The sequence below is a fragment of the Camellia sinensis genome, chromosome 1, assembly GCF_055761805.1.
Source record: "Camellia sinensis isolate YWXY chromosome 1, ASM5576180v1, whole genome shotgun sequence".
In the NCBI taxonomy this organism is placed as follows: Eukaryota; Viridiplantae; Streptophyta; class Magnoliopsida; order Ericales; family Theaceae; genus Camellia; species Camellia sinensis.
Genome location: NC_138961.1, coordinates 24,719,028 through 24,731,181, shown reverse-complemented (window position 1 = coordinate 24,731,181; position 12,154 = coordinate 24,719,028).

Genomic DNA, 12,154 nt, shown 5'->3' with positions numbered 1-12,154 from the left:
TAAATACAACAACCCATCCACAATAGTGATTGAAAGACGACATATGAAGAGATAAGTACTTCCATTAATTTAAATTTCTTATACAAAAGAGCAACACGTGCAACTATACGTTCATATGCCTAGCCCCTGAATCTATAGCATGTGCTACGTGATGAGGAACAAAATAAAAGGTAAACAAATAAGAGAATGCCCTAAAAGCTTACAACTTTCCAAATTAGCACTTAGTTACAACAAAAATGGATTTAAATCGCAATACATATAAAACCCCTTGGCTTGTTCAAAACAAATACATAATTAACAAAATGAAGCTCTTGCTCCATGTCCGCCCAAGCTATTGCCTTGGCGGAAGCATATCATCTACACCTGAAATGTTTTTCCCACATAGGGTGAGCCAAAACTCAGTAGAAATAATTCAACGCAACATATGAATCTTAATAAAACTATAAAGGTAAAATGCACATGCAATGCTTATGACAAAACATTTTATATCTCTTTCAAATCATGCCATGCCAAGTTTATATTACCATTCGTGAAACACTTTCCTTTTTATGGAAAACCAGTATGTGAATACATCTCTATGAATCTCTAGGTATGTGTCTACTAGTAGGTTATACACGCACTATTCTTTTGTCATTTTTACCGGTATTAACCAGTAGGCTCGACACCTATCTGCGCGGGTTTCTGATCTTTCACCAATGACACACATGCCAACTTATCATAGTAACCACACCCCTTACCCAGATTCACCAAGTATTCACCATTTTCTCAAAACAATGTAATTATTACAAATATGTAAATGAATGACAATACTCAATGCAATGGATGAGAAATAGTTTTCATTCTCCTAGTCTTCATGCAATTTGTACAACAATCATGGCTATCCTCCACGGATAGTCCAAAACAGATATCTCTAAACAAATAAAATAATTTCTATAAAGATAAACTTTCTAAATTTTGAGAGGTGAGTGGTAATACGTACCCAACTCCACAATCTTAATCAATAACACTTAAATTCCATATCTCCAACATCAATATCATTATTTATAAAAAGAATCAGCAATTAGGGCAAAACCCATTTTTCCAAGATCATCTCCAAATTACAAAAACCAACCATTTTGTTATCTCCACACCTCATTTCCAACCCCACAATCATTTCCATGAAACCATTTAAAAACCCCTCATTTTAACTCGGAACCAAAACCCAAGATTTATTTCAAAAGTCCATTTCTTTCATAAGATGATTTTATAAAAACATATAGCTAAGTTAAAACTTATAAGTAGGTGTGAAAAATCCCTACCTCAAGCTTAGAAGGTGGAAGAGAAGAACTCGGAGAAACTCCACGTCAATGAAATCATAAGCTACTCAGATCAAAAGAAAGCTATTGAAACGTTCTACAAGTTATCTCAAAGAATAATGTTATATGCACCAATTAGTGTACTAACTAATGTACCAATTGATGATGTGGCATAATTTAAGAGATTTTTGATATTTGTAATGTGATTTTTGGTATTAGTGCATGTAGCACCACCGTATCTCAAAGGATCAAGGTGTGAAGGGCACTTCTAGGTGAGTAGATCTAAGGATGTAAGTGGGAAAAAGTGAGTTTTGAGAGAAAGAGAGAGAGTTACGAGTGAGGGAGAAAAATAGAGAAACAAATAATGAGAGAAAAAGACTTTTGGTCTATTTTTAGTGACTAGGTATTAGTAGAATAGTAGCTCCAAGGTTAAATGAAAATGACAAGTCAAAATCTCTAAAAGTAGGGCCCAAACCGAACAAAATCTAAAAAAAAAGTCACAGGGGTCGCCCCCTGCAACAGAGGTGTTGACCCTCAAGAAGAAAAGTTGAAACACTTGTGTTTGGTAGAAGGCAAGGTGTCAACACCTCTCAAACTGGTGTTGACACTAAATTTCAGCAAGCAAACCGTACATTCTGCAATAGACAAAGGTCGACCCTTCCTAGATTGGTGTCGACCCTTTGAGGCTAACAAGAGAGACAAGTGTCAACACCACCAAGGTTAGTGTCAACCCTAAATTTCAATAGCCACCTAGGGACACAACAGCAAGAAGGTGTCGACACCTCCCAGACTGGTGTCAACCCTTGGAATAGAACAAGGTAAGGAAAAAGAAGACAGTGTCGACACCAACAAGGGTGGTGTCAACCCCTAAAGCCAAAACCAACATGAGTAGAAATGAATGACCACCACGAATATGGTTTTTCGGATTCAAAGGTAATAAATGGGCCGGGTCTAAATCAAGATCACTATAACATAAGCTACATTGTTATTATGTTATTTCCAAATTTGTGGCATACACGACAATAAATTAATTATATTTCCATGTTCGTGACATTTTGTTTACATTGTAGTGCGTCACTGTTGTCCAAAATGTGTTATTTCATTTTTCCTATAAAACTCGGGCTTACGATTGCAATCAGTTTACGGTGTATGGTTTGCTGTCCATTACAGCGGGGTGTTTTGTTTCTAACATCTAGCTTTTACGTTTTGTTTTGGATCTCTTCATTAACTGTTCCACAACTAGCTTCTATTTACTTGATGCTTGTTGTTAGTATAACATCATTACATTTGGCAAACTGTTCACATAGAACACATAACATGTACATGCTACTCTACAATACATACAACAACTATATTCATTTTATAACCTACTACCTAAATAACCATTCACCTCAATATCATTTGCACCACATTTATGAAAAATGTTTTCAATTTATAACGACAGCGTCATAATTGTTTATGAAAACAAGATCTACAATGTGCAAGTGCAATTCACAACATTAACCAACTTATATGACACATCTATTTCACAATAGAACTAATAAAATAAATCCACATTCTGCGTTACCAATACATAACGCCATCAACATAATTTATTATCAAAATAAGGCCCATGCTATGCTGCTGGAATTCAAAACAATCACCAAGTCATCTACCACATCTATTTCAAAATATAACTAATAACACGATATCTACATCATGCACCACCCTCAAACTACCCAAACACATTACAAACCAAACCATCCCGCTAAAATTCAAATAACAATAACAAGTGTCAAAAACCACATCATCATCACACAAATAGACAATTGAGGTTTGGGGGGCCAAACAAATTACTTCATCCTTGCATGCAATTCTCGGATTGGGTCATTGATAAACGTTCTCACTATCAATGCGCGCAAAGCGTTTGGTGTTAGGCCGTCCATGAAGTTGTCAATTTCGACCCCATTAACGTGTTGACGAATGATGAAACAAACCATAATAGCACAATTCAACCTGCAATGCAATTCAATCAAAAAAACACCACATTTGTTACACTACATCCAACAAAGAAAAAACCAACACAAGCAAGACAATCTAAGTTGACATCCATTTCTCATACGTTTCTGATCCCTACTAGGGACAATCCAACGCTGCAACCAGCGTTCTGTCTAAATCTCCGTCCTTAACACTGTCATCAGCCACCCTCGGCCTCACAAACTTGGTGTGATGCTCAACGACCCACTGTTTCTGTCAACCAAAAACCAAAACCAGTCAGCATCGTACCAGATAACACCAGCCACACACAATTTGACATCAACTACACATGTACCTGTAGACTTACAGCACAAAACCAAAACCAACTTAAAACCAAAACCAACACAAACTTACCACTTTTTAACGCCTCGTTGTAATGATCATCTCGCATGCCTTGTCTTTTTTTCAAAGAATTGTAATATTTCCATGTACTGGACACCACATTGTGCACTATTACAGTCTAATGCTTTTCATGGTATATTAGGTAATGTGTGTATCTGTGATTACTTGCAGTTTTTGTGTGCACATTGAGATACTTTGTCCTCGACAGTGCACTGGGATTCCTCGTCATGTCCTGCTTACAAGTGTACCATCAAACCATTTGAATCGGAAATTAATACTACAATGTCAAATGTGAGGGGTGAGGGTCAAAATTGGAGTGTGTCAGAGATGAATTTCACATTCTGAATATACACTACTATACATGTAGGACGTGTCGTAGGGTTTGGTTTTCCCTACCGACTTTTTCTGCAAATCCATCAGCACATAAGAATATACGTCAATTACGTACACCATCTCATTTGTTTTTTTTCTCAAACATAAATTAACAACTACTAACGTCACTTGCATTATGACATCAAATTACACAACTCAAAATTAAATGCAAAATTATCTTTGTCATGCACATACATTCCCATGGATTGAGCCCTGCTTGACCAAATCTTGGATGTCAGTAAAGTGAACTAGGATCCTGTTGTCTACCCCATCCCAAATTATTGTGTTGAAAACCAATTGTGACAGTTAGTGTCATTGCTACAATATCACATATCAAACACATCAACAACATCAAAACACAAATGTTCTAAAATACATACTCACCTTTCACCGTCATAGCTATACACATTCTCTAACATATGTCGTTTATCGTCGCTCAACATGTTCCAAACTGCATGTCTTCTATTCATACCAAACCCGTTCCATGTCTTTCGTTCCACATTAACATCATCCACAGTGTATATTACCCCAGCTTCATTTCCCTTAGTGATTATGACTTTCGCATTATGTTTGGCACGACTAATAACATCCGTGTACTCGTAACCAGATAGTTTGTATTCCCGTCTTGGCTTGTTCTTAACATGCCTTATCAGTGACGTCATCAACGATTGGGGTATACTGTGCAAACGGTTAACAATGTCCCCACTAACTACACATTCACGACCAACTTCTTGGCCCACCATGACATGCCCAACGACTGGGTGTTCACCCAATGATGGAAGAAATCCACTTCTAGCAACGTTGACAACTCGTTCTTTTCCAATTTCTAACTCGTCTATAGCTGTAACACATTCAGTTGCCATCTAAACAATGGTGACGAGAGTGTTGCTTGGTGATGTACAACGTTTCACACTACCGCTGCTTGGCACATCCCCTGTCCCCCTCTCTTTATCTGACACACTGTCTACCGGTGCTTTTATGTTTGTGACATCCTTCGCAATTGCTTGTGTAACTGCATGCACCTTATGGTCGTCAACGTGATCTTCCAAGTTATGTATTGTTTCATTCATTTTCCTAACCATCTTGTTCAGCCGTGCGATTTCAGCGTCTTTCATCGCTACAACACTTTCGAACCCAATAAATAAATTTGCAGCCTATGCATAACCATCCTCTCCATTGACTTAACCCTACCATCCAACTCACGCACACATTCAGACTTTTCTCTAACTTCACTTTCCAACTCTTGAATTCTATGCAAAGCACTATTGAGTTACTCGGTGGCTTCATTTGTCTTATTATGGATGGCGTCATCAGTAGGTGTGCTTGACAGGTCTAGTCGATCGGGTAACAATACCGACCACATTTCCCTTGCAATTAATATCTTATCGAACTCCTTATTGCAACCACGCTGTCCATTTTGATTATCATCTGCATTACTAACCAGCTTGAATTCAACGTCCCTTCCATATGGAGAATCAGGCTTCCAATAGTCAAAACTTGGTTCCATATCATTCCCTACTTTAAAACCATTCCATGAACTCACCGGCTTAACCTCGAAGACTACTGTCTCATCTTTCTTTGCTGTAACTCTAACTGGACTCGAATTAACAAAATAATGTTCCACGATCATAGCACCAAGTTTACCACAATTCACCTCCAAACAATCACATCCATTACAATATAATTCACAAAATACATACTGACTCATTGCTATATGCTAGTGACCATACCTCGATGGAGCCGTTAGCCGATAAATAGATGCTTTTCAACTTCTCTATTAGATTGCCGATGTTTTATTTGCAAAATCATGGAGACATGTTATGGTGTTCTGGCTCCACTACTGTTGTGTGTTCACAAATGAGGAACTACAAGCACACAAAAACCATACAAACAATTATGCAAATATTCATTAAACGGCTCGCGTTACATATAAAACAGTTTAATATTCGTGTGTCTAAGGGCTATACCAGCAAAGCAACAACACAACCAGTAACCTTTTCTGGCTTCTTATCCAACTCATTCAAGAACCATCCAATGCATAATGGATTGCAATTACCCAGTCGTACACCCGTAATGTCTCAAGCCTGTCAGTTACGCGCCCAAACGCCCAACCAATCGACTTACCCATATTAACAAAAAATAGTTTGGCACATATATTCAAACATAGCAGCTTTGCAACATCTTCCTCGTTGCGTTCAACCATGCCACATATTGTTTCTATTACTAAATCCTTAATCAATTTTGAGGAGACTTGGCCAACGTTCGCACATTGCCGCTATATAAAATTAGACGGTGCCTTCACCCCATGTGAAAGATCCAACGGTTCTTTTCCACATTGAATCCCAAAGATTAATCGGATGTCATTGTTTTGTAAAGGCAACCCACTCCCACCAATATAGAATTTCTCGTTTGTTGGGTTACACGATTGAATTAAATGGCACGCCGTCACATCATATTTTTGAATGCATTCAAATTCTGATTATGGATGCGGATCGTCTCTACCATTAGCCAAAATGGTGTCTTTTGCAGTTGACAGATATGTCCCACAGTGAATTTCAATTCCAGCACAGTCTTAATCACACCAGCCACATTGGAACGATACATTAGCTTTGACGTATCGACCTTTGTTTGCCTTCTATTCTCAGTGCCCATTTTTTTAATCTTGAAAGGCAGCTGTGTCTGTCTTCTTGGCACCTTTTTTATTTATGTCTGCACAGCCAATGGCGAACGTGGTGTTCACCTCCCACGTATTCCGGCTGACCCATCCCGTCCGTCATTACCTGCCATAATAAGCACAGTTGCATACTTAAACGAGACTCACAAAGTAAATAACAACAACACATGAAATCCACCAAACAATACATAATAACATAAGCTAAACACGTAAACTGTACAAATATGATCATTTAATATAACCATCCTTTCCCACAATGGTCACGTTTGTGTTTAAGTAAATCATTATAGACACCCCATTTTGACAGCCCGCAAGACTTAAGCGCTTGGTTCGATATACTTGATGATAAAAGTTGAATTGTGTGCTTCGAATTCACAACGATTTGGATTTAGTCAGGCTCTCAAAATAACCGCAAATCTTCAATATTTACCTTGTTTGAACATTTGAGTCTCTTTTTTGGACCTTTTACAACCCTGAGTTGAGTTTGAACCAAAAAAACAGGGGAGGGCATCAAAGCTTGGCTGGGCATCAGTGATGGTCGGCCTGGCCTTGGTGGCGAGAAACATTGTTTTGGGCGAAAGGCGGCCAGTTGTCCATTTTTAAGATATTTATCACGTTTTGAGCTCAAATTCTATAAAAATGAAGCCGTGTTATTGTTTTGGGGGTTGAACAAAATTTAGAAAGCCTACATACACCTTGAGAGCTCCTCCCTCCTCCTTCATCTATAGCAAGCAACCTTTGAGCTAACTTAGCTCCCTTGTATCATCTACATACACCATACACAACCTTGTCTCACCATCTTAGGGCCTTGGTTGATCTTTGAGAAGCATAATTCAAGCTTGAGAGTGGGTTGAGACTAAGTTTGGGTCATAAATAAAAAGCTTACTCCTTGAGATGTATAAGCTTGTTATCTTCTCTCTTGCTTTCATTTCTTTTATTTGCTACATAATTCTTATTGTTTTGATCCTATTTGAAGTGTTGAGGTTTGGGTTTGAAGAGCTACCAAAAGGGTAGAGAGAGTTTGCTCTTTCTGCACCTTTACCTATAGCTCAAACCCTTACTTTTCCACTCTTTTTCTTTGACATCTATACTGATTTTTAGAGTTTTAAAAGGGCTAACAATCATGTTTTGAGATTTCCAAAGTAGAGGGGTTAGCCACCCCTCCTTTTTCTTGCTTCATAGCCTTGTTTCATCGCTTTATTGTTTAGCTTTTTAGGCTCCTTTCACGCATTTTTAACCTTTGTTTTTCATGTATTAAGGGTTGTTTTAGGGCTGTCCAAGCCTTTTAAATTGATTCAAGCCTTGGTTAGTTTAGCTATTGTCTCATAAGTTGGCATACATAACTTGTTGCATGTTGTTCTAAACATTTCTTTACTTACTTTTCATTTCTTTACTTACTTTTCATGTTAAAAGTTTAATTTTAACAATCAATCCACCATCTATCTCTATCATTCTTGAGAATCATTTTAACCGATTGAGGTTGCTCAAAATATGTAAGGAAGACTCCTACTTAATGGCTTAATCTTTTCGGAGATTCATTGTCAACCGTATAGTCTTTCTCTCATGTTTTTTTTTGAAAAATCTCTCGTTTGACGTTATTTCTTGTTTAGAGGACTTTAACATCACTTTGGGACAAATGGACTAAAGAATGACAAGGTTTCATAAAATTGGCTTAAAACTTAGAACAACCAATATAAAGAAAATGGTTAAAATCGCTTGAACTTGGTCAGACGTTATGCCAAGTTCTTTGTGTCAAGAGTCGTCACATGCTAATTCATGGCATTTTGATGATTCTTGAAGCGTTGCAACCTCTCTTTTTGAGCTTACTCTATGACAAGAGAGAGGGGTGGTCTTATTCATTGTATTCATCGATTTTTGTCCAAACTTGTGTCTGGAATCATCAAGCAATCAACTTGCTCGTTGATGGTTTTGGGACCAATTTCATCATTCTCTCGACCCTCTCCATGGCAGAGAAGAAAAGATGGGACAAACAGAGCTTGAGAACACTTTATTTGCACCAATTCACCTCAGAACACAAAAACAGAGTTTGGCACCAAATTGAGGCATGACTGGTTATCTGTAGACCCGGCCGGCCATCACTGATGCACGGTCGACCCTCAGTGTATGGCCAGCAGTGCAGTTTTGCAGAAAACAGAGGCAGTGACAGGCAGAATAGCTCTCAGGCGCTGTGCATGCAACCCTCATCCATCTTCACTTACGCCTTTGTCGAACATGATTAATTGTTTCATTAGTGTTATAATTATCATAGTTGTAAATTAATCTTATTGTAATTAGTATTGTTGTAGCCATTGCTTATTGATAACTGGTATAGCTAGTTAAATTATTGTAATAAGGTAGTTAATTAGCTTAGCCTATTTTATTCATTTATTCGATTTTGTAATAGTTAGTTTAATTCGGACTTTTAGACATTGATTTGCACCCTTCTGCGTGAGGGATCAAATGTTGTAATAATGTGTATGTCTTCCAACCCCACGTCTTTCTCCCTTTTATTTATTCGCTTACGATGGTTAGCATAGAGCATCACATTTCATTAGCATGCTTATGTCTCATTTCCATTTGTCTTGCATGCATGTAAGGTTTAGCTCATCATGCTAACCTGATATCAAATGTTCAAAATTCATTACTTGAATACGTGCTTTCTGGCATGTCTTGAATGAAATCATATGCCATGCTCATAGCCGAGCCTTTAAAATACATAATGCGTGCATTGCATTAGCCATATCACATTTAATTAGGAGCATACATATTTTTCTAATTATTTTGCATTGTTTTGGCTCGAAGTACTAGGTGAGCTTTTATCGTTTTAGCATTTTGCATCGTATGTTTGTGTTGCCATGTCCAAAGCATGAATACCAAAAGGCTAATTGCTTAATTAATATAAATTGTTTGAATGCCTGTAGATGAAGGCTAGTTGTTTGAATTGGGACGATTTGATTAGTATCCATTTTAGCCCACTTTTTCAAGTGGCAAATTCAAAAAACAAATTCAAAACAAAACATGAGATCAAAGGTTCAAATCTTGCAGAACTAGTCTATACCTTGTGTGTGCGTCATATAGTAAAGAATAGCTAATAAATCAAAACAAGAATATATAATGTAAATAAGAAACACATCACGATTAGTATAGGCCGATTTTTTATTAGGCGAGTGGGGTGCTCAATTCATGACCTTTCCCTCTTGTACTTAAGTTCCCAAGCTGAGACATTTTGGTAATGACGGACTAATGGCCTTTGGCACGAGTCTCGGGTTTCTTAAATTTCTGAAAAATATTTAGGTGGTGACTCTGTAATCTGGTAAAACAGTCCATTTTTGGCATTTGATTCAAATATCGATTTTCTAAAAAGAATTGCCGAATTTGGACTCTTTTTGCGTTTTCACTGTTTCACATTGCACCTATGAAATCAGATTCAGAACCACAAGTGGAGTCTGAATTATAGGGCTATTCGCCTTCCGAAAGGTGCACAGAAAGTCAGGCTACAATTTCTGGCAACTTTGCTGGGGACTTAGAGAACTTGATTTGAAACTCATGATGTGACTTTTTATTTACACTTATATGTTTCTTTGTATTTGCATTTGCATTGGTGCGCTTAAAGTCACTGTGTTTGCCGACTGCTATTCCTGGGCGGTTTGCCGGAGGCTCACTTGAAAGGCTTGCCAAAAGGTTGATCGGTCATGGGCTCTGCCATATTGGGAACACAATCCTTGGATCTAGACTACCGCTGTACCGTTTGATCCTCTTTTTACTTCTCGGTGTTAGGTGTGAGAGGTATATTAGATAATCTTGCCAAGGTACCCTTTTGACCAATCAACCTAGTTGCATATAGTGAAACTATAGTGACTATTCCAATTTAGGACAAGATGCCATCTATTTGTAGGATGCTGTGAAACTTGTTGTTTGAAATAGTGCAGCCTAGATCATGCCAAAATCTAGGACAAGGTAACCTTATCCCCTCATAGGGGTGTTTTGGTTCTTTTACTTGATATGTGCTTTTACAGTGAGACTGTATAAGATGGTTCATATCAGTAAGGTTTGAAAATAGAGTTCAGTGGGGATTACAATTCAACTATGTGTCTTGACTATTGAGAATTGGGGCTGGTGTGTTGTTCGATTTTGATTTTTGTTTTTCTTTCTTTCTTTTGCTAGGTAGTTTACCATCATAGCTTCAGAAAGACCCAATATTTCCCAAGTTGTGTGGACTCATTTCGGCAAGCTATGCAAAGCTTGAAACCTTGTTGGTGGTCGGCCCGTGCTAGTCTCGCTTCCTCTAGTCACTCTACGGAGAAGGAACAGTCGATCAGTAGCATCAGTACAAAGCACCCCACAAACACCCACCCATTCTCAGTTAATCAACTCACCAGCATTTAGTTCACTTGGGTTAGTAATGGCACAAAATACAACACCAAACGCAAAGGAATTCACTTCCATGATGATTGTCGTTCAAAGGACTATGGCCCCGTTTGTTTTCAGAGGTAGAATGGAGGAGATTGATAATAAGGGGATTAATAATGAGGGGATTGTTAGTGAGGGGATTAAGTAAAATTGTGTTTGTTTTGATGATAGTTGTTAGTGTAGGGATTGTTAAATTATTTTTATATAAAATAAATATAAAATAATAAAACAAATACAAAAAATACAAAAATATTAAACATTAATGTTTTAAAAAAAATGCCCAACATGTAAAAAAATTTTAAAAAATAAAAAATTTTCAGAAAAAAATAAAACAAATAAAATAATGATTTTTACTTAACAAAAAATACAAAAAATTAAATATTAATGTTCAAAAAAAAAAATACCCGACATGTAAAAAATAAAATAAAAAATAAATAAAAATAAAAAATTTCTAATCTGCCAGACTATTTTTCTAATACCAAGTCTTGGAGGCCTATTCGAATCCCCGTGGGAAGGCTCATCCCAATCCAGAGCTCACTATCAATCCCCTCTCCATCTCTCAAAACAAACACAATATTAATGAATCCCACTTCACTACCAATCCCAATCCCCCCTCTAACTCTCCAAACAAACGGGACCTATGGATACTGTAAACCAAAGGATGGCCGCACAAGATGAAGTCATTGCCGATCTGCGACGTACATCTGGGGCATCGGCATCAACTGTGCATCCGGTCCTAACTACTCAGCTAAACCCGTATCCACCTTTGCCAGCAGAAAATCTACCAGTCCCAGATCCTCAAGACATGTTTCCCCTAGCTCCAGCTTATTGTCCTCCAGTTCAACCTCCTCCAGGGATTTTTCCTTTTGATAGCAACGAGATTAATCCAGCCTTGGTCAAAATCACCACATTAGAGAAAGCATTGAAGAAATCCCAGGGCTTTAACTCTATTCTAGAAATCGAAGATGGGTACACTGAGGCTTCGGTTAGATTACCTGAGAAATTTAAGATGTCCCACATCGACAGATTCGATGGGAGTGGGAAT